This window comes from Lissotriton helveticus, chromosome 7 (genome assembly GCF_964261635.1).
Source record: "Lissotriton helveticus chromosome 7, aLisHel1.1, whole genome shotgun sequence".
In the NCBI taxonomy this organism is placed as follows: Eukaryota; Metazoa; Chordata; class Amphibia; order Caudata; family Salamandridae; genus Lissotriton; species Lissotriton helveticus.
The window spans coordinates 526,194,855-526,212,538 of NC_136068.1; the positions used below are offsets into that span (position 1 = coordinate 526,194,855).

At 49.6% G+C, this 17,684-nt stretch overlaps 1 protein-coding gene across 1 annotated transcript in view; it reads right to left on the reverse strand.

The window, feature by feature from the left end:
* The window catches only part of LOC144769143 (serine protease 33-like), a 71,393-nt gene that overhangs the window by 24,092 nt on the left and 29,617 nt on the right, over nt 1-17,684 (reverse strand). The gene's annotated exons all lie outside the window — the stretch shown is intronic.

Genomic DNA, 17,684 nt, shown 5'->3' on the forward strand with positions numbered 1-17,684 from the left:
GGACGACATTGTGTGGACGCAAAATGTGCTTCCAAGAAGTGCCGATTATAGAATGATGTTTACTCGCTTTATAAAATTGGACACAAGGTGGTCCCAGCAAATTTACTTTTTTACAATTGATACTTTTCTGATAGAAGCTGTAGGAAATGACCAGCTTTTGCTTGATGGCCCCTCAGATGTCTTACTTGTCTTACCTGTTTTTTTGACTTTAGAACTAATAGTAAAGTGTCTGTGCGCCCCCTTTTAACATGGTCGAATTGCCATACACATAACTGGAATATTTAACTTGTCTATGAGTCCCTAGTATGTGGTACAACATACTATCAAGGCCTAGATGTTAAATGCCACCAGTGAACTGCAGCATCTATTGTGCTTTCTACTGTACTTGCAGTGCACACATGGCTTAGACCTACCTATGTAGCCTGTGACAATGCAAAAGCAAACATGTAATTTGACTTGTCAAAATAAACCCCTTTTAACAGGTCAAACCTTTCATTTTAAATATTAAGGCTACCCGTATGTAGACCTCATACTGCACATGGCAGGTGTACGGCATTTAAAGGTAGTACATGTAGAAATGTAATGTTAGCATGTCCTTACAACGGCTAGGACCCAAAATTTTGTTTCACTGTGTAGAAGCCGTCTTTCTTATGTGATACCAAATACAATAAGCTTCTAGGCCATGTTAAGTTGACATGAGAATCACGGCACGAGATGCTTGTACTTTTCCTTACCCTTAGAGACACAGCTTTAGTAACGCAAGGTTTGCTCAAAAACACATACGTGGCAAAAGAAGATGCTTGCTTCCACAATTAATGTTCTAGCATATCACATTTCGCAATGTTTCTGGGCACTGTTATTATGTTGCAATTATTATCTTGAAAGGATCAGAATAGATATCTTACAGTAGAGTGGAAAGTCCCAAAAGCTGCCCTCGCTGGACATGTGGTCAGCAACAGTAGACTTAGGACCTTAAATGGTAAAATCGCACTGTAGGCCCATAATTATTGAACAAATGAATTGTGCTTAAGTTGTGCTACGTATGATATGAGGCTGCATCCTTTGCGGTTTGAGCCTATATAAACTGTTACATACGTCACATCATCGGACATTCAGTATCTATGCTGTCTGTCTCCATGCCGCACGTATTCTGTATTGTTTGTTAGTCTCCAATAAATTCTGCTATCTTCTGTGCTGACAGAGAACTGTATTTGTGGTATTATTTCATATTTCTATTTCAGCATCCACATTTGGTGTGAGAATGTGGCTCCAGGATCATGGACGACTTCAGTAGCTGGCGGTTGGACTTTGGCTTCCATCGGAGTTCGGAGACCTGAGGTTCGATAACATTTATGTTTCTTTTCTCTCCCGCTCTCTTGGATCCTGGGGGACTGCGTACGCCTGTAAGTTGGACTCGTCATATCTCTGGCTCCTGCTAACTTTCTCTCAGCACAGCTGTTTAGCGTCTACTTAATGACTTCTCTACTCCACTCTCTGCCACACTTTTTGCTCCTTGTCAAGGCCTTTCTGCATGCGCCACTATGTTTGTGTCCTAGTGATATCTACAGGGCTTGCTTTTGTTTTTGCAGGGAAATGTCTCTCGTTGCTATGGTACTTATCACTTTTTTTCTCTGCTTGCAGTGGCCTTTTTCTGGCTCTGATCACTTATCTTTTCTGCTGCTATCACTCTGCCAAGGGTTTGCCTCTGTTTGACGCTCGCATTTCTTTATCCTCCTCCATTTGCAGTCGTTCTTTGACCTCTGAAACTGCTACCGATCTCTCCAACCTCCCTTTAATGTGCAGCTTTTGCTCCACGTTTTATTATCTGGTCCTGGCACCCTCCCCACCTGGCCGGTGACGGCAAACTTCCGCCAGTTCCATGCACACAGGGACTCCCTGGTGCTAAGCAGCACTTGGCTGACGACGTTCCAAGGAGGGCGAACCACTGCACCACCCTGTCTCGCCTGCAGAGAGTCCCCGGCCGATGGGGAAGGGGGACGTTCAAAGTTACTTCAACTGACGGGAGCAGAGGTCGGTACGCTTTGCCAGGTTCAACGTACGGTGGTAAATCTGGATTGGGTTTTTCTCTACCCTTTGGGTTGTAGCAGGTAGCTACATATTTTATGATTTTGGCAGTTTTGCTCCCCTTGGTACAGGAGGCTGTGGGTGAGGCGCCCCTGTGGCTGCACACAGTTCGTGTGCAGATACAATATCGTCTGGTTTGTGGTCAGTCAGGCTGCTCTTTGAGGTTGCAACATTTTTCTTTTTTTTCTTTTTTCTCCCTTGAGTAATACAGTTTGAAGTTCTTATGACCACTGAATCTGGTCCAGCTAACTCCCCTCCCCTCAGACCCTGGCCCCGTATCTCACCCTTTATGAATGCACAGCTGAGTCGGCCTGATTCAACACTGAGGAACTGGCAGCCTCCGGCGGGATGCCAAAGGAGGTCTCCTGTTGTGTCTAGGGTTACGCCTAGTCACAAAGAGGAGGGAGTGTCAGTTGTTCTATTATCTATAATAGTGGGTTTCTCTGCATTTTTTTATTGTGTAGTGAATCATTGCTAATGTCTGTATCTTTCTAGTGGCTTACCATCTGTACCATTGCTAGCTAGCAGCCTGTCAGCGCTATCCTTTTCACTTCTACATCAATAAATGTGTTTCCTTTTGATACATAGTCTTTCAATGAAGTGTGTGCTGCACATTTTAAGATAGCCCCTTCTAATGGTAGTAGTAAGGCTTGGAGGAGATCACTGATCAATTGTGCGTGTTGTATTTGTTGACCTGCTGACGTGAGGAATCCCCTCATTGACCATAGTTGGCCAAAGTCAAGGACCCCCCCGGAAGGCATACTGGCTGTCTGTGTATATGTTTGCTCTTTTTCCTTTAGTCAGTGTGCATGCCCTCGTCAGTGCCACGAGTTCGGCCACTTGTGCACTTTTAGCGGCCATCAGCCTTCCCCCTTCCCGTAGTATGGTAGCGGTAACTACTGCATAGGAGGCCTGCAGCGTCCCTCTGTCATCCCTCAGACAAGACCCATCTACAAACAAATCCCTTTGGGCATCTGGCAGTGGTGTATCCTTTAGGTCCGGACGCACCTTTGTATGCCTGTCTATAGCCAGTGCACAATCGTGAAATGCATCATCTGAGGTCCTCTTGCATTTTATTCCTTATGTACTCTGGAATACCAATAATATTATTCCTGTTTCCTCTGTTAATATTCTGGGATTAGCACACTCACTCGTCACCCACTCTCATCACTTTTCATCAACAGCGCTGCTGCGCAGGGTGCAACAGTGCTGCTTCCATGTTTTTTGTGTATTGTCTGAAATGCATTTTGTGTTCACCTCTTCTGCACTATTCCTTTGAATGACTGGACCTCTTGGCGACCAGCCATAGAGTCTTCAATTCTGTCTAGCCACCCCACTCACCCACTTACGGGATACTGGGAGATTGCAAGGAGACGGAACGACTAATCTTTCTTCTAAATACTTTCCTGTCACCGCTCACTCCGTTCATGGGACGCCAGTAACAAGCATCCAGAACACTCTCTCATTTTTACTTGTGAAAGCTGTGAACTCGTATCAAATTAACTGTCTGATTGCATGATGAAAGGCTTCCTCTGCTATTTGCGAACAGCTGAAGTGTGGCTGAACGGCATTTGATAACGTTCGTCCACCCAGTGTACCGTACATCTGTAGTATAGCGCGACCCCTGTTCCCAACAATCTGTCTGGTACATTTGAGTTGTAACCATAAGGCAAGGAAGGTTAGTGCTTGCACTTCAACATGCACACACACTCTCGCTCACCATGGGTAATTGGACAAGTAAAAATGATTTAAATAGCAGTCAGCCAGCTCCCCCGAACGATTCCCCCGCCTACATTGTGGCCCTACTCCTAGGACTCAGTTCCATACTATTTATACACAAATGGCATGACCTGACAGCTAAAAGACTGGACTTACACTTCCCATGTAACAGGACTTACGATCTGAACAAGTTGTCATATTTGAGACAAATGTTAACATTAAGAGGGAAAAAGATAAGGCCCGCAGAATGGGAATCCTTTCATCAATGGGACTTGGTCTTAAGCGACATGCGTGCATGTAGCAACATAAAGTCAAAGGACCATAGAGAGTTACTAGACGTTACAACAGAATGATGAGTGAGATGGTGAAACAGAAAATAAATGAGGATAGGAGTACGGTAATATTGGATGTGGTAGGAGTATATCCATCCATCCAGGTAGAGAAAGAAAAGCAGGGAGATAAGGAAGACAAGGGAGACGACGATTGAAAAGGGGGGGCCCTCGGCCCCCCCGCACGCATGGCGGCGCGGCGACCGTCGCCCCCCCTTTTCCCTCGTGGTCATTCGACGGTGGGGGCGTGCCCTGGGGGTGCGGCCCACCGCCGATTGGCCGGCGGCCCTCCTGACCCGGATTCAATGTAGTGGTTCCGGGTCAGGGGGGGCGGGCGATAGGAGGGGCCATCCGGCCCCTCGGGAATAAGAGGTAGGGAGCGCCCAGGAGACCCCCTTGTCCCTGGACGCTCCCTCGCTGAACGTTGTGCCCCGCGTTCGGGGCTTCTTTGTTTTGTAATTCTTTCCCTTTTTATTTTCAGGTTCGAGGGAATCCCGCTCGAGCAGCGCTGAAGTGACGAGCACCAGCCGTTTCGAGGACAGGGAGCGTTCGTCACGGAGATCGAGTGTGGAGTGTGGGCTTCGACTGCTTTCAGGCCGCGGAGAGAGACACGGAGCGTCGCCTCGCCGTTTGCGGTCAGCCGAGAGTCGGGGCTTTGAATCCGGTTGAGGGCGTCACGCCGCAGGTGCCGGCGCCGGTAGAGGAAGCGTGGGACAATCAGGTATCGGGTGGGGGCGGCGGTGACTTGCTGGCCAGGACGGAGAGGGATTTGGGTGAGTGCCTGCAGAGGGGCGGCCAGACAAGGGAGAATAAAGCGCCGCTATTGTTTTGGGCAGGGAATCTTGGCGCGAACTGGGAGGAACGGTTGAATCAGACTACTAGCGCGCGCATTTAATAGGGGAGCGAAGCAGGGTCGACCAGGGCAGCACCTGGAGGGGAGACCTTGCAAAGTTTACTTAATCATTGCGCTGGATGTAACACACAGTGTACAATTTTCAGAAAACGAGGTGACATGTCTGAAATGTTTGTACATTAAGGTTTTGTTTAATTATTAAGTGATTATTTGTGCATAGCCTTACACAAAGTGAATTAAGGTCTATGGATCTTTTGAATGCTGCTTGAGGTGTGTGATTGTCACGGCTTTAATTGCAAGCCTCCACTGTTTTAAAAATCGAGGGGTCTGTTTTTTCCTACAATCTGCCCACTTATTATTACAGGCTGGTGATAAGTACATTTAACGACATTAATGGTGCAATAGGTCGTTTGTAGGAGGGATATTGTGGTGATTTGGGGTGATTGTACTGATATAAATTTTTGTGGTACACAGCAACAGTGAGGTGAACTGGGGGGTTCAATTGTCTCCCTGTACTCACACTGGGTTTCCCTAAATCTGTACCCTTGTTTCTTTACACAGTGCTAATACATATCTCACTTTCAGGCAATTTAACGTGATTTTGGGGTGCGATTCACTAGCGGACAGGACCTAGGGCCATCCAGCACTCAACGTGGTGTGGACGGGGACCACTGACCGACCGCCAACGAGGACCGACGGACTGATCGGTAAGAGGGGTACGGGGGGCTAGCACTCATCGCTCCTGGTGGCCGCCGGGTGGGTCTACATTAGGTTTACTCACCCCTTACATAAGCGGACAAGCCGCTAGTGTTGCGGTCGCCGTTGCATGGTGCTGAAAGCCCCCTGGTGACCCTCCATCTGAAAGGTACACAGAGTTGGCCTGTTGTGATATTGAGAGAGTAGGCTGCTGTTGTCGGGGGTAGCATCATGCCGGGTCCACGGGGTGGAAAGAGGGGGTCCAACATGGAGGCTATGATGCGGGCCATGATGCGTGACATGAAAGATATGAAACAGCAGCTAGGGAAAGTAAATGAGCTGGAAGCACGGTTTAATGAGAAGCATGGTGACGCCCCAGGTCCATCGGGTAGGCCTATTCGCAAGAGGGTTGCACCAGTGCCAAGGGGGGATTTTATCACCTCACCTACGAAGTCTAAGTCCAAGAGACCCAGGGATGACACCCCCACCCCAGGGCCAGTAGAGCCGGTACATTCTGTGCCGTCGGCGGTCATGCCACCCCCGCATATACCTATGCCTACACCCCTTGCCCCCGTGGTGCCGGTACCTGTAGGTCAACCAGTAGACGCTGGGCCTGCTTCCCCACCGGTGCCCACAATCCCGGGTACAGGTGTGCCACACCCGGCACCCGCCCTGCCAGCTGTGTCAGTACCACAGGGCATAACCCCTGTGGTACCTGTTGTCCCTGTGGGTAATTGCGAGTCAACGCCCCCTGAATTGGTATCCCAGATAACGGCCTTGATGCCATGGCTCCAAAAAGGGGGAGCTTTTCCGAATTCGGCAGACCATGCAGCAGAAGCGGCGAAGTTTGTGGAAAAAATCAGATTGGCGGCGGTCGCCAACAGTGTTGTCTTGCCAGTATCTTCTCCCCTTGCAGGTCCAAGTGTTCCCCAGCTGGACGGATTGAATGGGCAGCCGCCCCCGGTGCCCACACTTGGTAAGGAAGTGGCATTGCCACTCTTGGGGGACGGTGTTGTACCTTCCAGGAGCGAGAATCTGGCTCAGCATGTGTCATTAGCTGTGAAAGAGATGATTTGGGCGGATAAATACGTTTACATTTATTCTTTGTTGTTAGATAATAGGGAAATGGAGCAGGCAAAAGCACTGAAGGAGTGGATGCTCCCAAGTGAATGGAGGGCGCAGTGTACTAGATTTAGGGTTGAGGAAAATCTCAACAACTGGATGCAAGCATGGGCTGTATTCACTGCAGTTAAAGCGGAGCGTCCTCCAGATTTACAGGCAGCATTGGCATGCTACTCGAGCAGGATTGTGGGGTGGAGTCAACAGTATTCTGGGGAAGCATGGAAGGGTTATGATGTCAATTTCAGGAAGGCATTGGAATTCAACAGATCATTGCCATGGGACACGGTAGATTCCATGGCGTGGCACAAACAGTTCTCCGATACTGCACCTCCCCCTCAGTTCGGTGCGGGCAAGATGTTCACTAGACCGCAGCAGCCCTTTCGGCCCCCCCAAACGAGTGAGGTACCTGGGAAGTTTAGGGCAGGTGGGCCAGAGAAAAAAGGGGTGTGCTGGGATTTTAATAGGCGCACCTGCACAAGGGCCGCGTGTAAGTTTAGACATGCATGTTCCTCCTGTGGGCACCCCTCCCATCCAGAAACTACCTGTAGGTCCAAGCAAGGTAACACAGGTCAGAGGGGTAGGGGAAGGCCAGTATAATTCAAACAGGTCAGGCCCCCCCACACCAGTGGATGTGGCGGCAATGATTCCATGGTTGAACAGATACCCAGACCACACATCGGCCACCCTACTTCAAGAAGGTTTTTCTAAGGGTTTTAGGATCCCGGCCGGGGGATACACAGGCAGTGCGCACTGTAGAAATCAATTATCAGTCAAACACAATCCGGCTGTTGTGGCCGCCAAAATTGACAAGGAGCTTTCATTAGGCAGGATAGCTGGCCCTTTTTCTGAAGTGCCAGTACCCAATTTTGTGTGTTCCCCACTGGGAGTTGTCCCCAAGAAAGAGAAGGGGCAATTCAGATTGATTCATAACCTGTCAGCACCGAGGGGGACGTCACTGAATGATGCCATTGACGAGGGTATCTGTAGTGTTAAGTACGCCTCTTTTGATCAGGCTGTTAACTTATTGCAGGCCACGGGACCCGGGGCGCTGATGGCGAAATCAGACATAGAATCAGCCTTCCGCCTCCTCCCAGTCCACCCGGCGGACCAACATCTTTTAGGTTTCACCTTTGGGGATAGGTTCTACATGGACAAATGCATGCCTATGGGTTGTTCTATTTCTTGCGCCTACTTTGAGATGTTTAGTTCCTTTCTTGAATGGGCCATGAGACAAGTGACGGGCCATCAAGGGGTCATGCATTACTTAGATGATTTCCTCTTCCTCGGTACAGCGGGATCTCAGGAGTGCGCACTGGCATTGCAGGAATTTTGCGTGCTCATGCGGGCTTTTGGGGTCCCGCTTGCGCCCGGGAAGACGGTGGGCCCGACCACCTGCTTAGAATTCCTTGGCATCGAGATTGACTCAATGGAGAGATGTTTTAGATTACCTAAGGACAAGGTGTGCAAATTCAAGACATCGCTACAGTTATGCCTCCGGAAGGAGAAGGTCACTTTGCAGCAATTACAGGAGGTGGTAGGGCAATTGAATTTCGCACTGAGAATCATCCCAATGGCTCGCCCCTTCTCTCGCTCCATCGCCCACGCGATGAGGGGGCTGAGGGAAAAGCACCACCGCACGCGCCTATCGTCTGAAATTCGCCAGGATATGCTTATTTGGATGGCATTCCTGGAGGATTTTAACGGTAGGGTGGTCTGGCCCGGCCCGCTCACAACATCGGCGGAGTTGGGACTATGGACTGATGCGGCCGGTGGTGTGGGCTTTGGCGCCATCCTAGGGAACAGGTGGGTCGCTCAACAATGGCCAGAAGAATGGAAGACATGGGGTCTGATCAGCAACATTGGCTTCCTTGAACTCTTCCCAATATGGGTGGCACTGATGGTATGGCCCGAACACCTATGTAACCAATCAGTGGTGTTTTGGTCAGATAACATGACAGTGGTGGAATGTATCAACCAGCAGGGGGCGCGGTGTCCTTTCATACTTCGTCTGATCAAAGAAATTGTTCTGCGGTGCCTTAAACTGAATGCTAATTTTAGAGCCAAACATGTCCCTGGTGTTTTAAACAATGCGGCTGACTCCCTTTCTCGCTTCAAAATGCAGGTTTTCAGGGAACATCTTCCCACAGCAGACCCCTCGCCAGCACACTTCCCAGCAGTACTTTGGCAGATTGGTGCCCCAGATTACAGGACCTCGTGGTCGCTAGCCTAGCCCCCAGGACCAAGACGGCTTACGAAGGGGCGTTTCTGTCTTATTGTTCTTTCTTGGGGCCACAGTGGGAAGTGCTTTGGGCGAAGGAGGATGGGTTTGCAGCCTATTTAGAATGGATGCACAAGGAGGGGCGCTCGGTGGCAGCGGCGACCAGACATAGGGCAGCAGTATCATTCTTCGCTCAAGCTAGGGGCTTCCGGGATCCCACTAATACCTTTATGATACGTAAGGCTTTAAGGGGATGGCGCCGTATTCAGGGACACCAGAAGGATAAGAGGAAGCCCATTGGGTTGGCCCGGCTAACAGCCTTACTGGGCACGCTGGAGACTGTTTGTAACTCGGAGTGGGAGGTGCTTCTTTTTAAGGCGGCATTCTCCCTGGCATTCTATGGGGCGCTGAGAATTAGCGAACTTGTGACAGGTTCCAAGTCAGACCTACTAGGCGGCCTGCAAAAGGCTGGGGTGACGATAAGGGGTGACACCATGTGGGTGACTATCCAGAAATCAAAAACCGACCAAGAAGCTAGGGGTCACACCATAGTTCTGCAACGGGCCCCCGCCAACCCGTGCTGCCCGGTGAGGCACGTAGAATCACTCCTCGGACTATTGGTAGGTTCAGCGGGCAGGGCATTGCTCTGTCACGCCGACGGGAGCCCCTTGACCAGGTATCAATTCAGAAGAGTGTTCGAAATGGGGGTTAGGAAAGCAGGTCTTGACCCTAGAGATTTTGGCTCTCATTCCTTCAGGATTGGGGCAGCAACTGAGGCGGTGGCGGGGGGCCTCCCGGTGGAAAGAGTGAAGACAATTGGGAGATGGTCTTCAGAATGCTATAAACGTTATGTTCGGATTGACATGCTATGATTACTTGTCACTCACGCCTGGTCTCTTTCCGCTCTCTTACAGTTTCTCAGACCTGTTACGCAGGGGAGGAATTTGTCGTCGGGCACCGCCAATATTCATCGGCACGGAGCGGCGAACAGGAAACAATGAAGAACAATGTCTGGATTGTTGGTCATTCATATGTGAAGCGAGCAGAATGTGTCTTCCTGTCAGGTGACAAGAGGAAAAGGGCGGCACAACTAGGGTTGGACATCACATTCTTTGGCAGAGGGGGGTTATGTCTTCACGAGTTTAGGGGATTCTTCCAAGGGCTGTTAGCACGCCAGCAGTCTCCACCGTCAGTGGTGATACTTCACCTTGGGGAGAATGATTTGGCAACACTGGGCAGGCGCATCTTGATTGAGGAGATTATCTCAACGGCGGGTTGGATAGCTAGGACCTGCCCCGGGTGCACACTAGTATGGTCACAACTCATACCTCGACTTCAGTGGCGGGGGGGTCATTCGGTCAGGGCGTTGAATCACTCGGTAAAGAGGATCAACACACGGTTGGATAGGTTGTTTCGAACCCCCTTGTTACAGTCAATACCTCATGGGTGCATCTGGGGTCACAAGTATTACTTGAAGGACGGGGTTCATTTGACAGAGGAGGGTAATGTCCTATGGTCTGACAATATCTGGGCTTGGCTAGAGGGCTTTGAGAGGAGGAGGGTGTCCTTAGGCAGGGGCTAGAGGGGGAGGCCAGATCGTCGGTTAACAATGCTGGCCTGTGGCGGTAAGGTCATTATCGGTGAGCACATATTTGAGGTCTGAGGGGGCGGGCATCATCCTATGGAGGTTCCCGCCCGGGGGGAGGGGCCTGCGGGCCACTCCCAGTACTCCAGGGGCAAGGTAATATGCAAAGGAGCGCGGGTAGGAGTAGTTCACGCTTTCCTTAGGCTGGTAGCCACCCCGCGCGCGTGGACTCATGACGCCACCGGCGCAGAGTAAGGGCCCTCCTTTAGTGGGTAAATGGAGTTTAGGGCGTAGACCGGGCAACTCCCGGGGTAACACTGCGCCTGCGCACTTCTAGGGGGGAGGCGCAGCTTGTAGGACCTGACACCGGTAGTGACCCTGCCATATGGCCAGAAATGTACAAAAATCAAGTGTAGGATGTTTAGTTTAAGCTAGGAACAACATGTATTAGAGTTTTGTTAAGGTCAGGCTCTCAAACTTGTTGATAACAATTGTATAACTGAATGTCCTGCTGATTTTTGTATTCATTGTTGATTATGCAATTAAAACCTTTTTTAATTTCATACTTTAATAAATACGGCCGGGCGACTAGCGCCCGCCTTCCAAAAAGTAAAACACGTCTCGTGTCCACGTTCCTGGGTGTTGGGTGCCGGATTGGGGGGGAGGCGGCAGCTAGTCGCTGACCATGTGAAAAGGGGGGGCCCTCGGCCCCCCCGCACGCATGGCGGCGCGGCGACCGTCGCCCCCCCTTTTCCCTCGTGGTCATTCGACGGTGGGGGCGTGCCCTGGGGGTGCGGCCCACCGCCGATTGGCCGGCGGCCCTCCTGACCCGGATTCAATGTAGTGGTTCCGGGTCAGGGGGGCGGGCGATAGGAGGGGCCATCCGGCCCCTCGGGAATAAGAGGTAGGGAGCGCCCAGGAGACCCCCTTGTCCCTGGACGCTCCCTCGCTGAACGTTGTGCCCCGCGTTCGGGGCTTCTTTGTTTTCCCACCCACCATCCCTTGGTACAAAGTTTTAAGCAGTGTTATGTCCGGTTTAATGATAAGTTTCGAAGGTACGGACCACGGGAGAGAGTGGGCTGTTGGTGTATTTTGTGATCTGTTGTTTAGGAATTTTTTCCCCTTTGTAGCAAAAAGATGTGAAGTGAACTGTATCTGAAGCTATGTGTCTTTAGGCCTTTTTTCCCTTTGTAGCTATACGTTGATATTGTTATTTTGAGAAACATGAGTGAACCGAATTGTAATTTAATGCCATGTGTCGTTAGGCCTTTTTCCCTTTTAGTTATACGTTGATACTGTTATTTATTAGCCAGTGTAGCTGTCCTTTAGAATTTTTCCATAGGTCGTCGTATTTATTAGGTATGGGGCATGCGGTAAGGTCATTATCGGTGAGCACATATTTGAGGTCTGAGGGGGCGGGCATCATCCTATGGAGGTTCCCGCCCGGGGGGAGGGGCCTGCGGGCCACTCCCAGTACTCCAGGGGCAAGGTAATATGCAAAGGAGCGCGGGTAGGAGTAGTTCACGCTTTCCTTAGGCTGGTAGCCACCCCGCGCGCGTGGACTCATGACGCCACCGGCGCAGAGTAAGGGCCCTCCTTTAGTGGGTAAATGGAGTTTAGGGCGTAGACCGGGCAACTCCCGGGGTAACACTGCGCATGCGCACTTCTAGGGGGGAGGCGCAGCTTGTAGGACCTGACACCGGTAGTGACCCTGCCATATGGCCAGAAATGTACAAAAATCAAGTGTAGGATGTTTAGTTTAAGCTAGGAACAACATGTATTAGAGTTTTGTTAAGGTCAGGCTCTCAAACTTGTTGATAACAATTGTATAACTGAATGTCCTGCTGATTTTTGTATTCATTGTTGATTATGCAATTAAAACCTTTTTTAATTTCATACTTTAATAAATACGGCCGGGCGACTAGCGCCCGCCTTCCAAAAAGTAAAACACGTCTCGTGTCCACGTTCCTGGGTGTTGGGTGCCGGATTGGGGGGGAGGCGGCAGCTAGTCGCTGACCATGTCAATACTAGAAGACCTTTTAATGGGGCAAATAAGATCCACAACAGTCTCACCCTCCGCACCCACAGAAGAAGCCCCTGAGCTAACACAAGCACAGCAGGCAGACGCGATAACTTTAGTACGAAGAGTTCTCAATGGGGACGCAGCCAAGATAAAAGTAAAGTCCACATTTGTAAAGCACACAATCACCCGTAAGGGTCTCTAGGCGCTGGGGGCCGTCGGGAAGATTAAGCGAGCTATTGCCCAGAGTCACATGGTGCTGGGCTAACCTGCCGCCGGAGCCGGGGATCGAACCGTGGTCCCCAGATTCCAGCGTCAGTCGCCCTGGCCGCGGCGCCACACCCAAGATAGAAGTGGACAGCGTCCAAGACAGTGCAGTATTACAACTAATGAGGACAGAAGCTGTCAGGGCCGCATCCAAGTATTGTAATAAAAAGGAACAGTTGTTGGCAGAATGTACACAGAAAAGGATGACAGCCCCACGATTATGTGAATGGAAGTAGCTATTTGATGACACAACAGCAGACGATGGCTAACCATTACTCAGTGGCAGTAATTAATTTGGGAGGCGTGCAAATATGCACTCCATACAGCCCATGATATCACCGCCATTAAACAAGTATTACAAAGGACCCAGCAGGCTAGGCAGGACAGTATAAGTAAACCGAATAGTGCTCCTTCTTCCACACACACCTCGTCCACACTACCAAAGAAGATGCTGAAATTAGATGTAGCAAAATGCAACACACTGTTACAACAGATGGTGGAAGGAACGTTACTTGTAGACACTTTCACTGAACGCCAGGACAGACAATACTTAGAAAAGGTATTAACATTGGCTCGAGCACAACTGACGGATAAAGGCCCACACGCACACAACACATACGTCCAGCAAATGAAGAAGGCACACCCCGACACAGTAGCTGACCCTCCTTTACCGGCACAGTATGGCTGGGATATGGCAAAGTTCAGCTTCACAGACTCTGACCTACTGATGTGGGAGGAGGTGAAATTAAAAAACACACTACAAAATGAAATAGTAAATTACAACAATGGAAGAATCTGGTGCACATATTTGCAGTGTTAGAAGCAGTGCAGACTCTCATCCCTTGCATAGCAACACCAGCCCTCATTATGCCCCTACGAGAAGTACCTCCGCCACCAGGTAGTGGGGACAATGATTTGGCATATGTCCATGTCCCCTGGTCCGGACAAGACATCATGTGCTTTACCAAAGACTTTCCAAAGCTCAGAGAAGGACCAAGGATATGGCATGTTGAGCTGGATAGAATGGCAGCATTGGGAGGATTATTGTGGAGAGACTTTGATACATTACTCAACATATTAGTGCCCAAAGCTTTGTGGGAAGATTGTAAAGTGAAAATGAAGTGGCCAAAGGGGGAAACAAAGAGAGGAAAGGAAGGAGTACCAGGGGGTGAGGTGGAAGAGAAATACAGAGAGGTAGTGGAATATTTAAAAGAGAAAATACCAGAAGACAAGGTTAATTTGAATAAGATTACATATACAAAACAGGAAAAGGATGAGAGTGTGAACTCCTATTTTGACCGCTTTCTGCAAATTTATCAGCAGAACAGCGGTCTAAATCAATCCAATGGGAGAGGCAATGCCAGCCTTTGTCACAATGTTTATCCAAGGCCTGAGACCACTGATTAAAACACACCTGCAAACATCTTTTGTTTGCTGGCAACAAGCGCCCATAGAAAAGGTACTGGCAGCAGCCAGATACTGCTCTATCAGTCCAATGCACAGACAATTGAAGCAGAAAAAGTAAAGAAAGAGAAAGTAAAATGGATGGTAGCTCAGGAAAGATTTTATACAAGCCAGCAAGTGAGAGGAAAGGGCAGGGGCAGAGGGAAGGGTACAGGAAGACAACACACCGGCAGATCAGCTTCCCTACCTTCATTCGGTACAGCTTGCTTCTACTGTAAAGACCCCACTGCTGGAAGGCAGACTGCCCGATATTAAAGAAGAAATATGGGGAACACAGGCAGACACAGAATAGAGGACAAGGACACCAATACCATCATATTGCTGAGTGTACAGGGTTTAGAGACAATGGCCAGCAAGGATATATGTCAAATGACACGCCCCAAGCACAGCAGGACTGGACAGGAAGGGACGGGTGGGCGCAGCGAGGCACTGACTTCCCTCCACGGCCACAATATTCATTCTAGGGATGCCTGAAAGTGGAAGACTGCCTAATAGCTCCAGCAATAGCAGTGGATCAATCTGGCCCATATGTAATGGGAACACTGTTGGGCTAAATAGTACCATTCTTGATTGACACAGGAGCTCAAAAATCAATGCTAAAGGCATTCGATACACCTGAGGCACCACTTTAGGGAGTATAGGTAGCGGCAGGACAAACTATAGATGAGTACCTAACACAGCCGCTACAATTAGTCGTAGGCAGCATAACTGTCAGCCATCAGTTTATCCTCCGCAGATTCTGCCCAGTGAACCTACTAGGAAGGGACTTGCTCTGCAAATTACAATGCAGCATAGATTGCTCACCGACCGGGGTCTTTCTAGACACAGGTCAAATGGCCTGATGTTGCAGGTTTTCATGACATGCACCAACCCCGCCATACCCTCAGAACTGCGCAACTGCATGCCCCCTAGTGCCCCCTACCAGTGCCAATGATGTAGGACAGGTGCTAAATTATCCACCAGTACAATCAAATTGAAGTCAGGAGCATGCCTCCCAAGAGTGTCACAGTACAAGATTTCCCAAGAAAGGGAGGAAGACATAGCACCAGTAATACAAGACCTCCTGAAGCAGGGAATAATAAAGGAGACATGCTCCAGCCCATGCGATACACCAATACTCCCTGTTAAGAAAGCATCTAAGGGCCCCTGTATATCGTTTTACCCAAGACCGAAATAATAGAACAAAATAGTGGTACCATCCTTCCCAGTGGTTCCAAACCCAGCAACAATATTGTTCCAACAGCCCAGCAACAGCCACACACTTCACAGTGTTTGACCTTAGCTCCGCTTTCTTTACCATTCCCCTGCATCCTGACAGCCAATCATATTTCTCCTTCAGTTTCTGGTCTAGACTGTTCACATGGTGTAGACTCCCTCAAGGCTATACAGAGTTCCCCCTCGATCTTCACAAATGCATTAAAACAGATTGAGACTCCCTGGTGCTAGAGGAAGACTCCACACTTATCCAGTACATAGATGATTTACTACTGGCCTCACCGTCAAAAGACGCACGTATAAAAGGACACTATTGCAGTTCTGTGCCATCTGGCACTGAAAAGTTACAAAGTTTCCCCTCTCAGTTCTGACTCACTGCTGTGAAGTATCTAGGCCACAAACTCTCCGAAGGGCCCAGGAAATTACTGCCTGACAGGATATCCACCATCACACACTTTCCCCGACCACACACACAAAAGGAGGTCAGGGCTTACCAGGGGGTGGCAGGATACTATCGGCACTGGATCCCAAACTTCTCCCTGATTGCCAAACCATTGCAAGCACTAACACACAAAGAGGTCCCAGATGTGGTACCTTGGTCACAGGACTGTGACCAAGCATTTCACAAGCTCAAAAGTGAACTTAGCGAAGCACCAGCGCTAGGTATCCCAGATTACAGTAAAGACATCCACCTGTTCTGCCATGAAAAAGGAGGGTGCTCATTGGGGGTACTGAGTCAGAAGCATAGTTCATGCTACCGCCCAGTGGCATACGATTCTGCCACACTAAACCGAGTGGCCTCCACGCTCCCACCTTGCCTTCGAGCAGTGGTGGCAGCAGCACTTGCAGTAGGACAATCCGAAAATATAGTGTTGGCACCCACCATGGTTCTGCACGCTCCCCATGCAGTGGACATGCTCCTCACATCCACTAAGACCCAGCATCTAACAAATGCACAACTCACCAGGTATGAGCTGACACTATTAGCACCACACATTGTAACAAAAAGATGCACCACCCTTAATCCAGCATGCCTTCTGCCAACAGAGAATGCCCTGGATGATCTGACCTCAGATGATGCATTTCACGATTGTGCACTGGCTATAGACAGGCATACAAAGGTGCGTCCAGACCTAAAGGATACACCACTGCCAGATGCCCAAAGGGATTTGTTTGTAGATGGGTCTTGTCTGAGGGATGACAGAGGGACGCTGCAGGCCTCCTATGCAGTAGTTACCGCTACCATACTACGGGAAGGGGGCAGGCTGATGGCCGCTAAAAGTGCACAAGCGGCCGAACTCGTGGCACTGACGTGTGCATGCACACTGACTAAAGGAAAAAGAGCAAACATATACACAGACAGCCAGTATGCCTTCCGGGGGTGTCCATAACTTTGGCCAACTATGGTCAATGAGGGGATTCCTCACGTCAGCAGGTCAACAAATACAACACGCACAATTGATCAGTGATCTCCTCCAAGCCTTACTACTACCATTAGAAGTGGCTATCTTAAAATGTGCAGCACACACTTCATTGAAAGACTATGTATCAAAAGGAAACACATTTATTGATGTCGAAGTGAAAAGGATAGCGCTGACAGGCTGCTAGCTAGCAATGGTACAGATGGTAAGCCACAAGAAAGATACAGACATTAGCAATGATTCACTACACTTTGACCCCATGCACATACATGAAGGGGTTGAGGAACATGAAAAAAAGGAATGGGTAAAGGGAGGATGTGTGCAAACAACGGAGGGGTTATGGACAGGGCAAAATGGGAAAATATGCCTGCCTTCATCAATTCTTGCCTCTATGGTACGCCTCTTTCACGACCCCTCCCACGTGGGCCGAGACGGCATGATCAGACTGTTTTCCCAATGTTGGTACAGCAGCAAGTTTTGCCAAATAGCAGAGAGACGTTGGAGGCAATGCTCTATTTGCGCACAGTATAACACTGGGAAGGGTACACCAACTGCACCTGGCCATTTCCCTCCGCCCCACGGACCCTTTGAAAGTCTCCAACTAGACTTTATTGACTTGCCTCCCACCCAGAAGTATAAACATGCTTTGGTAATAGTATGCATGTTCAGTAAATGGACCGAGGCTTACCC